The sequence below is a fragment of the Sphaeramia orbicularis genome, chromosome 17, assembly GCF_902148855.1.
Source record: "Sphaeramia orbicularis chromosome 17, fSphaOr1.1, whole genome shotgun sequence".
NCBI lineage: Eukaryota > Metazoa > Chordata > Actinopteri > Kurtiformes > Apogonidae > Sphaeramia > Sphaeramia orbicularis.
In genome coordinates this window covers 23649259-23666177 of record NC_043973.1, presented here as the reverse complement: position 1 = coordinate 23666177, position 16919 = coordinate 23649259, and the positions used below count along the sequence as shown (strand labels likewise).

Sequence of the window (16919 nt, the reverse complement as noted above, 5' to 3'; positions counted from 1 at the left end):
TATTTTTCATAGATTAATTTTAGCCATAGACTGCACATCAAATGTCTGAGTAATAAACATACAAAGGTCTGTGGAAAAGAACACTTCCAAAGAATGAGGGAGACAGGGGAATGGATTAGTGTGTGATGTGATAATAACTTGTCTCTGTAGTGGCTGAAAATGTCCTGGTGAAGTCCTGGAAAATAATTTCAGGGAAAGAGTGGGAACCCTGTAAAAGAAACAGGTTCAGAACAGTCATCATATATAACATATTTAAGAATGAAAATACACTTTCAGTTCTACTTTGCAGAAATTGATCAAATTGATAGATGTCAAGCATTATTTGTTTGAGAGCTAATTCCCATCAAAACATCAAAAAGTCCTCCCTGCGAAATGTGATGTTGATTTGGAGCTACTGGTGCAGACAGACATAGGAATGTGCAGACAGACAGACACAAACATGCCTCCTACTGAACACCTCCAAGATCAAGGAAAGGGTGATAGATCTCTGAAAGTCCTCTTCAGCCAGTCAATATTCATGGGGCGATACCGGCATACAAATATCTTGATGTGCATGTGGACAAAAAGATGGACTGGTCCTTGAGCACAGATGCACTATATCAAAAGCGACATCGGCTCTTTTCTTAAGGAGGCTCAGGTACTTTGACATCTGCACTGAGATGCTACACATTTTATCAGTCAGTGGTGGTATGTGTGCTGTTGTATGCAGTGTCTGAGATGCTGTATTTCAGGCAGTGCCATAAAAGTATAGAAGTTTGGTACCAGCCCTGACTCCTGGAAAGGGGACTTAGATTATTTGGTATAAATGTTTCTAAAGTAGTTGTTCAATTTAACATATTAATTCAGGCTGATAAACTTAATCAAGCTTAAAGCAGCATATGACTTTCATCTCATTTTTTTTTTTTTTTCAAATTTGTAAAACCCCAGCGATAGCCTAATTGTCACTAATCCATTAGTCTTTCTATGGTTATGCACCTGAATCACTTTACTAACTGTGAACAACCTCGAAGATGAGTCCATTATAAACACAGTCCGCCTGTTTACATAACAAACCAAAACATCACTCAGACCTTTTCAGAAATTTTGTGTGTGTATTGTAAGTGCATTGTGGGAAGCAAAAGCAGTTTCCCACAGATTCGCCAAGAAAACGAGCCAGATCACTCCAACGTAAAATTATACAGTTCACTAGGGTTGTTTTAAAGAATGAGTATAGTCGGTGGATGGAGGAAAAGGTTTCATTAAGAGACAGTGAAATTGCTGCTGCATGGAATTATCATTCCCATTTGTGACAAAATTTCCGAAAAGGCCCGAGTGACGTTTAGGTTTGTTACATAAGCAAGCAGACTGTTTTTATGATGGAGTCATCTTTGAAGTTGTCACCGTGAAAGAAGGGATTCATGTGCTTAAACATGGACAGACTAATGAATTAGTGATAATTAGGCTATCACTAGGGTTTTACAAATTTGGAAGAAAAAAAAAATTGTGATGAAAGTCATACAGTTATAACTAATATATTTATGTTGGTCACATTGCAGAAGAGAGTTGCACTGAATAATATACGAAGGACATGTGAAACATTGTTTTGCTAAGTGACATTTCAGTCTTTGCTTTATAAACTCCAAACTCTAGCACAGTTACAGCTGTTTAAGCCTGTGTTGATGTTTTACTTCAGACCCCTCTTTATTGTATTCATCTCCTGTTTGGATGCTTACTTGGTCATTTGTTTCATGTTTGACGTGCACATTCATCGTTCATTGTAGACCTGTGCTAAAACCCCTCATTTACTGGTTCAGCTTATTCTCCTGTTTGTCTTTCTCTGTGGCTGCCTGTCACCTCGTCTCTGTTTATCTGTGTTTCTTTGCCTGTGGGATTGATTTCTGTCATAATTAATAGTCTAACATGAAAGCCCAGTGACTCAGAAGGTTCACTGTGGCAGAGATCTGTGGTCTACAGTTAGTCTGCCTGCGGTTTTGTGTACAGTAAATTTATGTGTGTTTAGTTCACCTTATGTCAGCCTGTCTGCTCTATGTGTGTGTGTGTGTGTGTAGATGTGTAGATGGTCATTATAATGCCTTCTTGTATCTCCCTGTAGAAACATTTAACTCACTGACTTTAACAACTTTTTTAAAGACATATTAGGTATACATTTGCACATAAAAACATGTGCTTGTTCAAACTTATTTAGATGATCCTTCCATCACAGTAGGATTTCTGTGAGATGTTTTGACAGTTTATATGCAACTACATTTTTAAAGAAGGTGTTGAAGTGTAGAATTTTTATTAATGGCACAATGCTTTTGCTTTAATAGTGCAAATGAGAGCAGATCAAAATAAGGCTTCATACTAAATATCATGAAAGCTTCTTACGAATCAGAGAGAAATAGAAATAAAGACCTGGTTCTAATACAGACTTAATTCCAGTAAGGTTTCTGCAGTAGAAATAAATAAAGGCTTCAAAGCTTCTGTACTCAAAGTAAAAAAAAAAAAAAGCCCTTGACTCTATTAGAGGACTAACAAGGCGATGATTAAAATGTATTGGGAGGCCAAGCAGCTCATTGGGTCAGTCACAAAGACAGCTTGATCTGATCGTGTTAAAAGTGTGGCTGACGGCAGCTGACCAAAGATCTGGATGCAACTGAGATGCAAGCTCATGAACTGTAATGGATGAACACTGTAGAATATCAGAAATCCATATGTTAACTTTTGTGAAGCTGGATCAGAAGATCATCTGTTCCAATTATTGTGAATATTGGAAACAGATTGTGAGCTGTGGAAAGTTTTCTCACAAAATCACTTGAAAATTAGGCACAGAAAGTTATGTGCAGAAACTTGGTGGCTCTATTATAGTCAAGCCACAGACAATAAACCAAACTGTCCTCAGTCAGTGTGCCAAATTCCCAAACTTTTCACCATATGGTTTAAGAAGCTGCCACAGACTGCAGATGAATAATAAGAAAAGATAGAAACACAGCTATGCAACTGAGCCCTAATAATACCAACATGAAATACTGAACTTTGCATGAGAAATCAAAGTTTTCTTGTCCTTTATTTAAGTTTTAACTCATAAAGTAAGCGTAAGTAACTGCTCTGTAAAGATGACAGATGTCTCATTTTCAGCTGTCCTCATCATAAAAGAGCACATTGCATTAAAAGTATGACTAACAGTGTTGGCTTCATTATTTCTACTGGTACAGGAGAGTGATTTTTCACTGTCACCCCATTACCTCTTAAAAGTAGAAAATATGTTTGCCTTCATCATTTTGATGATTTGAGTTATTAATGTTATCTTCCTAAATTAAAACCTGCTGTATAATTGATTAAAATTGATTATAAATGTATTTTATGAAATTACAAAACAACAAAAAAATCACTCTATTTGTATTGCTATTAATATTATTTTAATTTGAATTTAAAGGTCAGATGAAATTACAAAACGTTGTCATAATAACTTGAAGCCACCAGATGTGTGATATATTTTAAATTAAAAAGTACTATGACTAACTTTTCTTCTGCCATGTTTTCCAACAATAAGAGCCACTCAGCCAGCTCCTTTTTACTTACTGTAGTTTTTTATTTCACGTCTGGAAACACAAAGCAAAATAACAAAAATTCTGATCCACAACTCCTGTAGCTCTATGTGATGAAACCTGTGTGATGATACGGTAAATGACTTTTATTTTCTTGCGGAAAAAGATGGTCTAAAACCCATTTTTCATTGCCGTAAAGGGGGCAAAGGCAGGTTTTGGTGTGGCGGGTGATGAATGGTTAGTGGGAGGGAATCCATCTGCTGCATCAACACAACGGAAATGGGATCGTCCACTGATAAAAAATCGCACACTGAGAGACAAGTCAGATTCACACAAGACCCAAACTCACTTCAGAGTACAAGAGAGTGCACTGTGTGTATGAGAGAGAGAGGAATACAAACTTAGACGTAGTTACACTCTCTCTCATACACACACAAAATGGAATCACTAGTGGCTGTGTGCCATCCTGACTAAATACCAACTATCTATCATCTGAGATATTTCATACTTTTTCAATTCAATAAGCCAATATGATTTATGTAGTGGCTCAGGCTGCTTTGGTACAAAATTATGCTGAGGTTTAGAAGTATAGATATTTATTCCTTTGTGCTTTAGATTCATGTTCAAGTAAAAAAAAGAAGGAAATCCCAAGAAGCTTTCTCATCAAGTCTTGTTCATATATGCTTAATTTGTCGTGGTTGTTGTGTAGTAGTGTCTGGGCGATACAGCTGCAAAAAGTTATCACAATAAACATTTTCATGTCAGGATCATTCATTATCACATGAAATCATTACTTCTTTAAGGTATGAAGACTGGTTTTTAGTGCTGGGTAAAATTTGAAGAAGCCATACAGGTATTAGTTGTTTTCAGTTATACAAGATAAAAGTGAGGTAAAAAATGCAGCAAGACGATAACAATACAAAAGACTCAACAAGATGCAACAAGATAAAAACAACGTAAAAGACACAACAGGACAAAAATATTGTTAAAGGTGCAAAAGGCTGAAACACAATGAAATACAAAGCAACAGGATTAAATAAGACATCAAAGATGCAACAAGACTAAAACTCTGTAAAGGTGAAAACATTATATTGTGATTGACTGCTTAATATTTTTGTTAAAAATAAAAAAGTACAGTGAAACATGTATTATACAGTAAGTGTAATAAACCCCAAAATAATCATCAGGTGATCATGTCTGATTCTCTGAACCCTTTAAATCATGACGTAGGAATTTTGTCTCCCTAGATGTGCAACATTTAGACATAGCAGGTCTTACATTCTGTCAGCCATTGGCCATTTATATAAATGTGGTCTTGTCTTGAAATAATGTATGGATTGTTTCATACCTGCTGGTTATTGCTTTCTCTGGTCTTTGGGCAATAATGCATAGTTTGAAAACAATGAATTGTGAGTGTACTGTGTGTTTGTGCCTATTGTTTAGTTAACCTAGGGCTGCACGATTTTGGCAAAAAAAAAATCCCGATTTTTTCCTCTAAAAACTCGATTTTCGATTTCGATTTCGATTTTTGGGTATAACTAGAAAAGGCAACAGCAGTCAGCATGTCGTTTTCGTGAGCAGCCCACAATGCAAGGCACTGCTCTGACCTCAAAGTTGTGATGGTATCATGTGATGAACCTACAGTTTTTTTTTGTTTTTTCTCTTCATTAAATCTTTGAAATGAAGTAGAGTATACAAACAATGTATACGACAAGAAAATAACATAAGTTTGTCAGGGGGAATACACTATAAGAAAATGTCCAAATCAGAGCAAATACTGATAGTTGTTACAGCCTTTTTGTTTCCACATTTATCAAACAGCTTTAAATAAATTTCAACATCTTACAAAACATAAATAATATTTGGTTTTGTGTTACAGAACTTACATTTGTGAATGAAAAATTTAGCAAGTAAGAGAGTAAATATAAATTAATTATTTTTTTAAAAAAAGTTTTTTTTTCTTTCTTTTCTGGGTATCTGGTCCACAGCAGTAATACCAGTGTCAGTCAGTGACAAGCATCAGTCGTGTGTTTGTGGACCAGGTTAATATGAGTGATCTTCATGTGGTTCTATTTAAACTGGAGGATCTGTGTGTGGAACAGACCGACCCAGGACACACTGGAGGGATTCTATCCCTGGAGCTGGTGCATGTGTGTGGGCAGTGGGCTGTCTGGGCTCCTCTGCTGAGGCTGATGACCCCGAGACCCGGACCCGGTTCGGAAGAAGACAGTACGGTACGGATCCGGGACAACGGAAGATGAGTGATCCGCTTGCAGTTATATTTCAATTGCGGGATCCGTGCGTGAAGCCACGGCTTATATTGGTATAAATACTGCGGGTTCATGAACAGATTTAACGTCCGGTCATTACACGGACTTCTGTGACAGACCGCTGTCACAGGAAGAGCCTACGGTAGCCCGTGGGCACGCGGAGGCGCGCGGCCCGGAGGCACGAGAGAGATGAAATCAATTTTACGATTTCCCTTTTTTAAAAATTGTCCAATTAAAAAATCCGATTTCGATTTAAAATCGATTAATCGTGCAGCCCTAAGTTAACCTAATATATGTTTTTATTAAATGGATTGTTGTTGCATTTGTTGTCAACGGCTGTCAAATTGAAAACGGCCTCTCGGGGCCATTAAAGTTTTACTGTTCTGCAAACTTCATCACATTACCAGGGTTGCTACGCAAGTATGGAAAAGTATGGAATTTGATTTTTATAAATTTCCAGGTCTGGAAAAGTTTGGAAAATGGAAACAAATATATGGGAAAAAAATCATGTTTCCAAGACTTTTACCACTGTTCAATTTTCTAAAACATAAAATTATGAATATCTAAAAATAAATGGATCAATCTGTATTTTTAAGGCGCTTGCTAGTGCAGCTAAAATGTTTTTATGAGAGCACATACAGTAGGCTATGCGTCCCAGAAAATATTTGGGCAGATTGACGAGTTGAATGCCCAGCCTTCTGCTCTTATCGTCCTCCAACCCATTATTAGGCCGCTCAGGTGTCCTTAAGTTTCACAGCTGCTTCAACAGACAGTTGATGTCGACACACTGTTCGCTATTCAACATGCCTTGCATGATCATTGGCAGAACTCATAATGGGTAGATATAAATTCTCCAGTGACTGGCTCATAAATCCCAAATATAAAGACTGGTTGGAATTTTTTTCCTGAGACATCTGGAAATTGGGGTCTGGAAAAAAAGTATGAAATTTTGAAATTTCAAATGTGTAGGAACCCTGCATTACATACCAGTACAATATATTTATGACAGTAAAACCTGAACTCTCTTTGGCTTATTGAATTAATAGAATATAAACAACAAGATCTGCAGCACTTATGGCCAAATAAGGTAAAATAAGTGTTAATTGATAGTTTAAAAAAGTGCAGCACAGTAACATAAAATGCTGACTGTCATTATAAAACCATTTTCTCAAGTGGTGTTTGATGAATGCCTGGTATGAGTCAAATAAAATGCTTAAATTTTAAAAACATTTTTGAATGGAAGACATTAATAGAAATCACATGTTCCTACGAAGATTAAACACAACACAGCATGTAACAGTATAGCCATATGTCACTTTCAACTAAATGCTTTGATTCCCATCTTTTTTTTTTTTAATCTGCAATTGTGTTAAACCCTTCTCTTATAACACCGGGCATGAAAATAAAGCAGATGGAAGCTGTGAAACAAGTCAGCAAGCTGAGGACACAAAATCCCACTTGCTTATTCCTCCACACCATGCTGCGTGGATTGTAATAATTCAAAGGCATGAGAATGGCATGCCAAAACCATGATTCGCTCCCCCGTTCTTGTTTCAGAGAACTTTGAGCATCCACTGATAATCCATTCTCCAAACTTTCTTTGTCAAACTTCATGCTTTTGTTTGGTTTTGGCTCCAACTAGGATGGAGGAATGCAAATTATTTATTACATGCTTTCATGTGTTGTCTGACTTTTTTTTTTTTTTTTTTTACATATAGTTTTTTTTTTTTTTTTTTTTTTGTGATAACAGCATTTTTTTGATGTCTGCTGGGCTGACGAAAACTGTGGCCATGTAATATGATTTGGAAACACAAAGGCATTTTTCCATATTACAACAAAGTGACAGTGGAACCAGGATCATCTGTAACTTTGTCTCCCTTCTGTTGGACAGCGTATCGAGCTCTATGTTGGTGTGTATGTTTTGCAATGCAGATGGTTTTGAGATGCCTGATGTCATGTTTTTGAATGATTTGCTATGAAACCTGGGTTTGCAAATGCGCATGTTTGCATCTCCATGTTTGACTTCTGTAGTCTGTATGAATTTTGCAAGTAGAGGAAACACTACAGTGCTGGCGACGATTTCTGAGTTACTGTGTGGATAAAAAGGCTACACAAGCAGTTACTGTGGTGAAATTCCAACTATAAATCAGAGCCTACCACTTGAGTCTTGAAGGCAGGGCACCATTAAATGTGTGTAGGCAGGAACCTCTTTAAAATTCATGTCTAGTAGGTTTTCATAGTCATAGTTTAAGTCATGTATCAAGTGTGAATATTAAATTTAGGTGCTGATTTTCCTCATGAAGACGACACATAGACATGGTTGAGTCTCATTTCTTCCTACGATTGTGTTTTGGAAGAAGTAACAGTGAAGCCCACTGCCTTTGTTTATTTAATCAACCTTCTTTGATGGAGGAAACCCAAGTGAAAATGACTCCATTTTCACAGAATTTGCAATTCCTCTGAGTTGAAAACAACTCGCCTTGCAAAGCATGTCATTTTATCTCTCAGAGGGTGAGCAAGACACCCTCAAGAGCAAACATTGCTTGGTTTTGTGTGTGCATCTGTGTAAGTGAGTGAGGGTGCCTCAGGAGGTGAGGTGTAACAAAAAAAAACCCTCAGCAGCAGCAGACCAGATGAACAAAACAAATGAGTATGTTTTCCTTTTTCTATGTTGATAGCAGAGCCAAGACATGTTCCTGTTATTTCTCAGCAGGGGAAAGAGTATATACTTACACGTGAGCTTTTACTTGATGTTATTGTGTACATATAGGTATGTGTGTGTGTGTTTGTGTGTGTATTTCTGTTGGTGTCTTTAGTGTCCCTGCTGTGTCCTATTGTTCCACTATGGTTATTAGAGAAACACTGGATGCAGCATGTATTTGGTTTGTGAATATAAATGGTGACATAATTTCTAATAACAAATATGTGGTTTAGCATATCCCTGCCACACTACAGGAGATAAAAAAAGGCTTAACAAATGTTAAGGACTGTGTGCACTGAGTGTTTGAGTGTCTTTGAGTGTCTTTTTTAATATCATGTGTGGACGCAATGAATATTTTTTCCATATATATATCTATATATACACACACACACACACACACACACATATATATATATATAGATATATATATATATATATATATTTATATATATATAATATATATACAGGGTGGGGAAGCAAAATTTACAATATTTTGAGGCAAGGATTGAAAGACAGTGTATGACCAATTAGTTTATTGAAAGTCATGAGAATTTATTTGCCACAAGAAAATTGACAAATAGAAAATGTTTTTATTCTATGTGTCCTCCTTCTCTATAACTGCCTTCACACGCTTCCTGAAACTTGTACAAGTGTTCCTCAAATATTCGGGTGACAACTTCTCCCATTCTTCTTTAATAGTATCTTCCAGACTTTCTTGTAATAGTTTTGCTCATAGTCATTCTCTTCTTTACATTAAAACAGTCTTTATGGACACTCCAACTATTTTTGAAATCTCCTTTGGTGTGACAAGTGCATTCAGCAAATCACACACTCTTTGACGTTTGCTTTCCTGATTACTCATATGGGCAAAAGTTTCTGAAAAGGTATGGATAATAGTGTTAGGTATGATTATGACATCAATATATGTTTGGTTTCAAAACAGTTGACGTAGTGCCTGAGAAAAAACAACTAAATGTTCACTGTAAATTTTGCTTCCCCACCCTGTGTGTGTGTGTGTGTGTGTGTATATATATATGTATATATATATATATATATATATATATATATATATATATATATATATATATATATATATATATATAATTTGCATTTGTGATTCTTTTTAGGATCTGATGTTGAAATGTGCACAGGAGAAAGCAGTTCAAAAGTATAGTTGGTGTAATTCTAATTTAATCTCTCCTCTCTCCTGGACAGGTGCAGAGTCAGGGAGAGGCAGGCAACAAGAGAACAAAGTACTCACAGAAAAGGTACAGCGTGCACACACAAATACAGACACACTTCTACGTGTACAGACATATTAATGAACATCCATATTTTTCCCCTGTGGCTATAGTGTAATGTTCAATTTAATGGTCTAATGTTCCTTAATGACTGCTTTATGTGCACGGTCTTATTGTGCATCTATCAACCTGAAGCACATCTAATCAGACAATTAGCCCTCATCTCAGGCTAATTTCCACGTATGTATTCATCACCATAACCGGCTTTCTAATAAGAACGCAAATGGATTGTCAGTGCTCTTATCACATGGTGGACACACATATTTCTCCTTGTCTTCTTGTCTGAGTCGGTCTTTTAGACAGGACAAACCGAGCAGAGCTTGGTAACACACTGACATAATTACAACTCTTCAGCACCTGATCTTAGACCAGTTGATGCTGAGGTGCACACTGAAGATGTGTTTAACGACAGAGAATATTTGACCACTCTGTGCCATTTTTCTTCTTCAACACCACTGTTCAGTTTGGCTTCTTTTACTGTTTCCTCAGCTTCTGTTGTCTCACTGCACTCAGCCCAGTACAAAGTTCCCATTCATGGGAGAACTAATGATAATTACTTATATTTAATACTCACAGTAGCCCGTTGTTGCACACAGAGCTGTAGCTAAAGTGCCAAAATTACAGAGAATAAAAATTTTCAATTGTGGAAATACCATGTGGATACAAAATCTGGCTGGAGTAAGACTTCTTGCTGGCACAAAGCTGGTGATTCACCAATAAAGCAAAAAAAAATCCTTTTTATTGGCTACAAATCTCCTTTTCTTGAGTGCCTTCTACATATATTATTTTATGTGACTACACACACCCATTCCCTCTTAATTAATTCAATGCAGCATTAGTAATATGGACACTCTGATTTGGGAATATGCTGCACTGATCTCCTTAATTACTGTCTATATGGCTTAAGGAACAACAGTATCTTCATCACTTAATTATATTTCTGACAAGGCAGTGGGATTACTTCACCATATACTGTGGATTGTGTACACAAGATTTGTAATTATGCACATGACAAACAGACATAATTTGAGCAGATATTCACTTGACACAAATGCACAATAGGTAACAACACTTTTATGGTGACGTATGTCTCATTACAGTGTCTCATTTCATGTTTGAAAGTAGTCCATTTTCAATGTGGTTTTGTTCTGAAATATTTGATTTTCCTGTACAGTTTTTGTGTTTGACTCTTGCAGTAACTACAGTTTTTATGTGAACAGAATCAAAGCAGCAGCTACATGTTAAAAATGACATTTTCTTAGTCCTTGAATTTCCTCCAGGAGTCAGTAACAGAAGATGTGGTAGTAGATACAGATCCTGATAAACAGTATTAAGCCCCAAGGGGAAATTCAATACGATGACACTAAAAGGACCTTGGGTCCCTCCTCTGTCGATGAATATCTTTTCTACTTTTTTTTTTTTTTTTGTTATTAGTCCTTTATTTGGCTCAGAACAGTGGAGACAGTGAGAGGAGATGGGAGTAAGAGGTTGGGGGATGACATGACCTGGAATGGATATAGTGTGCTAATTTTTATTTATGTCAAATTTAATAATAGATTTTCACATTATGTCTTAGTCACATACAATATGTAAAGATGTAGCTGTCAGCATGAAAAGGGAAAAAAAATCTTGAGCATAATTGGGCAAATCTTCAATAGTTTTCATAACATGTGCTGCACTTCATCAATTATTTCCTCAAAGAGTGGCTTTTTTATTCTGTTGATTCAATCAAATCAAGTTAAATCATAGGTATATACATGTTGTTGACTGTTTCTTGGTGACATTAGCTGATACTGCGTGATTCCTCAGCTAATAGTGGGGAAAGTAAATTAAACTAAGTTAACAACAGTAGCAAGTATTCTTTTTTCATTTTCTGCGGGCATTTTTAATTTTTTTGATGAAACAGCCTGAAGTAACATTAAATGTTAGCAAAAGGGGTATGCTGCCACTGACATGAATCGGGTAGTTTGACTAACACTAACACTACTAGGAACATTTGATAGACTGTGAGTGCACATTACCAAAAGTGAATCTAAAATATTTGTCCAGTCATTATATTGTAGGTTTTTTAAGTTGTTAAATGTTAGTTTTCAGAATTTGCTTCATTCTTCATCCTAACTGAATATGTGAAATATCATTTGCTACATAGAAACAAAAAGGACTTTGAGGGAGAGGGACAGTGAAGTCTAAAGGGACAGAAGAAACAAAACAGACATTAAATTAGTAGGAATTTTTGGCAGCATTGTGTCTAACTAGCTCTTTTACTGAATAAACTGTTTTATTATTTATTAAAAATACAAGGCGAGCCATCTGCAGCGCCAGCTATTTATTGACGTCTAAAAAACAACTAAGAATTACATGGTCAAGGATGGGATAAAGAAATGTTTGTCAGCATGAGTGGGTTTATTCTGATTGAAGTACACAGCATCGTGTTAACAGCAGAAATAATGACTGTAGGTGAACAAGTTTATTGTTGCAAATCAACAGTGCGAGGCATAAGCAAAACATAACATGAAAAAGAGAATTAGACTCTGAACCTAGGGCAGGAAAGGGGAAAGATACAAGCACATCAACATTCAAGCAAACAAGGTGAGGCCTCAGAAGACGAAAAGAGGCAGGGCAGAGAAAAGAGCAGCATAAGCAGAGTAGAGACAGAAGGTGAGAGTGACAGCAGTGGAAGCCTTTGATCTCAGATTTCTAATCAATGGGGATTATGGTCCGTGCGCCTGTGTCAGTCCTGATTATAGCTGCAGCAGAACCAGAAGACACCGGTGCATCCACAAGAGTCGCATACAAACCCTGTTCCTTATGCTGGAGAGCAGGTTTGTCCAAATGCATTGGAAGAGATACACGGAAGGCTCAAAAATTTAACACGGGTTTGGATTCAGCATTTAGAAAGCAGCAGAGGCTACGAGTACAACCCCTGTGAGTAAATCTTCATCACACCCACCGATGCTCTGTGGAGAGCGAGCTGTCACGAAGAGTCACTGAAACTGCTACTTTGTGACTGTAATGTGCCGACAGCGTAGTGCGTCTCCACTGAGGGGAATAAATATTGTGAAAACATGAAGCAGGGAATCACATGAAAAATAATATTTCAGATGACTATAAACTGCATGGAAAGGACAGACACACTCTGGAGAACTGCTTCAAAATGTTTGAATGTGAAATTCCTTCAACTTTGTTCAATGATGGATCTGTCCAAGTATATCTGGGGAGTTAAGATGTCTGGATTTACTGACGTTTGCCAAAGACAGCTGTTGGATATGATGGATTGTAGTTATTGTCTTTTTTTGTATCCAGTAAGCACTTCTTAGTGTTCTCTTTAGTTTTAAGCCCTTGGGTTGTTCTTTGGGAAGACTGATGTGGCTAATTATGACCAAAATATCATGGATGTTTAATGTCTAATTTAAAAGTCAGCATTATAATATGTTGAACATATTTACATACTTATACCTTAAAGACCTAGAACTATTATTGTGGCAACTTTCTAATGATTTTTTTTCTCTACATATAAACTTTCCTAAGTGATTTATCATTATTTAGTTAATTTTTAGGTATTTTCTTGTATTTACTGCATAGACCATGTAGATTTTTCTAAAATCTCAAAGTGAATTCAAAGGTTGTTATATCAAAACAGTGAAAACTTAAAAAAAAAACAAAAAAAAAAAACATGAGTATTTCAGCAAAATATATCATTAACTGAACATAAAACCAAGCGTCCACAACCAGTCATTTGTCAGATTAAATGAGTTTGACTGGTAAACCAATGCTGCGGAAGATGACAATGTGTACATGTTCACTATGGAGCCTCTGAACATCCAAAAAAGACACATCTGATGTCATTGAATAGCTGTGTAACTGCATTTTACGTGACTAATTCATTTTACCAATAGGATTAGTGGTTCAAAAGTTATTAAACATCTGAGACCAGTAGGTGCTTTTGGTTGCCATCAGCTATTCTTTGTTTAAGTCTTTGTTTAATCTAATTTATCTAATCTTAAAATATTTTTAAAGATATGGTATTGATTAGAATTTTTTTATTAATACAAAAATTTATTGGTCCAAAGCAGGCTACAATAAGTTTCATATTTCTTAGGTCAAGATATGTACAGTATGATGCATTACTGCAGTGTGAATCAAGTGCTGACTTACTGAAATACACCTCAGGCAAAGTCTGAAGTATTTTAGTACCCCTAAAGATTTTAAAGTTGAGAACATTTTGGTCAAAGTAGCCAAAAATATTTTAGAACTGTTAACTTTTGTTTTGCCAGCACATTGTCATGTAGTAATAATTGCACTATTCTCAGAATAGTAGAAATATTGGGTTTAGAGTAAAATTTGAGACAAAGAACTTAAAGAACTGTGTCTCACTTTTTCCTTAACAAGCCTTTATAGCTGTTGACTTACTGATGAAATTTTATTCTATTTCTACTGTGGCTTGGTTAAGGCCACTGAGCTGAAGCAGTCAGAGCAGTCTGTCACTGTGACAGGCTCTGCTAATGAACTGGACCTTTGTATCTCCTCCTCACCAAGCTATTCCTGGAACTGATAACATCACAATCTGATGTCCTGGTACAGGGATGTAGCAGAGATAAACCATTCAATCTGACCTTACCTTCCTCTGTACAGGAGGCTTTTCCAATTTGACCCTGGGTTAGCTTAATCAATATTAGATGTCTTAACATGTTAGACCCCTTCCCTTGGGAAACAGAATTTTCCATTAAAACGATGGCTGTGATGCCATAGTGGTTTAATTATTGTGATTCTTTTTATAGGTGCAGCACATTTTCTAATGCTGCTGTAGGTTTAAAATGAAGGCAATTACGGAACATATTTTGCTGTTTTGGTTGGTAGATGTAGATGGATGCAATTTTCAGATATATCGGTAACCATGAAGCTCTATGTTGTTTCATGGCCACTAGTAATATTAAAAAAAACAGTCAGCACCACACAGTTAACATTATTTGCATGGTAAACGGTACAATATATGGCTCAAATATGTTACGGAATTGAAAGATTGATTAGTATAAATGCATGTCTTTAGTAACATTAAACTACTTCTAGGTCTATTTTGAAAACCACAAGGTAGTCCAGCTAAGCACCGACTACAGGCATCTGCTGTTCAGCTGCAGTTCACGAAACTATAGCCCTTAAATAAGTTTTAAAGTGATCAACTTGATCTTATCTGGCAGGTTGCTCAAAGTCTATCAGGGCCTTCGATGGAAAAAGCTTGATAATCCTTCGTCTTGTGTCTAGACTGTCAAATGACCAAAGCAGCGCTGCCTGAGGATCATAAGGACTTAAAGCTCTGATACATTTAGGCATTAGTCCAAAAAATGTCATAAAGGTAATGAATAATATCTATATGAGTCCTTCATGGCAAGGCAATAATGTTGGGAAGTCTTCTGTAAGTTCAGCCTGTCTTTAGAGCCTCATAAAATGATTGGAGTGAGGTGTTGACCATTTGTTTTTAGATACTTCTGCATAACAGTTTTACCACTTAGTTTTACTAAGATCACAAATAACGGGTGCAAATTTGCTTGCTCGCACTAAAAATGCATGTGCTATTGATTGGCATGCCACGGGTGATTAACTAAGATTGCCTGTGCAAATGACAACAGGTGCAAAATTGGAGACCACCCTATTTAAATGAGGATTTTACGTGCACTACTGGTTGTCGTCATGGAGACAGTTCGCTGGAAAAACTGCTCTGGGATACACCAGCACTAATGGCAACAGTGCGCTGGAATGATCCAGACGTATGGAAATGTAACGTTGGAGGAGTTTTGTCATAGAAGGTATTGCATCTCCTCCTTGTGACTGGCCCCAAATCATTCCCTCGTTCACCTGGAAGTTCTAAAATGGCATTGCTGGGTAGGCGATACATCTCAATTTTTTTCTTCCGTCATTCCAAAATGTTGAGGCGAGAAAAGATTTGTTCACTGTGTGCCTCCTCGCCACAACAACTGCAGCCAGTTTTGTTCGGAGCTGTGCCAGTTAAAACATGCCTTTCAGACGCGCTAAATATAGACAAAAATCAGCCACCGCAATCAGTTTCAGGTTTGGTAATCACATTTCACGCAGTAAATAAATATTTGCATCTACTCCTCCCAATAATTTTGCGCATTCTGGCAGAAACGCCCATATTGCTTATTCATCAAGGTAAACACGCTAAACTGGTTTCCCAAGCTATTTTGCCAATTTGAGAGACGCAACCCTCGGTGTGTTCTGTTAGTAGATAAGCTTCAACGTGTTTTTGCATGCGCAGTCAAGTTTGTGCATATTTTTACATGCACAAACCTTTAGTAAATCAGGTCCTTAATGGTTGGTTCAGTGGTCTGCAGTTTTATTAAAACATGATATTTCAGAAACAAACTCAGTGTCTTAAAATTTACAAAAAGTGAGTGGAGCTGACATGATCATATTCTGTAAAACTAGTAATTAATCACTAATTGAGAGAAGCAGACAACTCTCAATTGCTAATTGAGAGTTACAGTAGAACGGAGCTGAAGTCATGGTTCCTATTCTTACATTTTCAACCTGCAACTGTTGGTATTTGGTACAAAAATGACTGTGTCCCAGTTGGGTTTCATTACTGATTAGTCTGACGTAAATAAGTGCGCTGATCTGTTATGGTCTTTTATGTCTTGTAGTGTGATAATATTTTTGCCTTAAGATGTCATCATTATCAAAATGTCCCCCCTGTATACTAAATGTCATCTTGTGTGTAAACTGTTATCTCTGTCATGTGTCTAATTCATGCACAAAAGCCTGACATAGCAACTTGTGGGTATGAAGGTGTCTTCTTTTTGGACAGTCAACAGAGTTCTCTCCTCACAGCCTGACTGTCTTAGTTGCTTTGTGAGCTCTTATCTGTGCACAAATAAGGCCTTGAAATAAAGGGAGCATGTCTTCTTTAAGCACCTCATCTCAGAGAGGTGATTTTCAGTCTTAAAATCCCATGGTATTGCTTTAATAATGAAGTGGAGCCAATCGCTCTGTGGCGTGATCATTGATGACAGCTGATAAAGCCATTGTGTCCAAACAGTTTGTGCATAATAAATAAGGGCTTTACAAGTAGCTTCAACATTAATTTACGTTTATTTAGATTGGCTCT

At 36.7% G+C, this 16919-nt stretch overlaps 1 protein-coding gene across 1 annotated transcript in view; it reads left to right on the top strand.

Moving 5' to 3' along the window:
- The window catches only part of tnr (tenascin R (restrictin, janusin)), a 189158-nt gene that overhangs the window by 72038 nt on the left and 100201 nt on the right, over positions 1 to 16919 (top strand). The window contains 1 exon segment of the mRNA XM_030160124.1: positions 9714 to 9766. The gene's annotated coding sequence lies outside the window, so the exon portion shown is untranslated.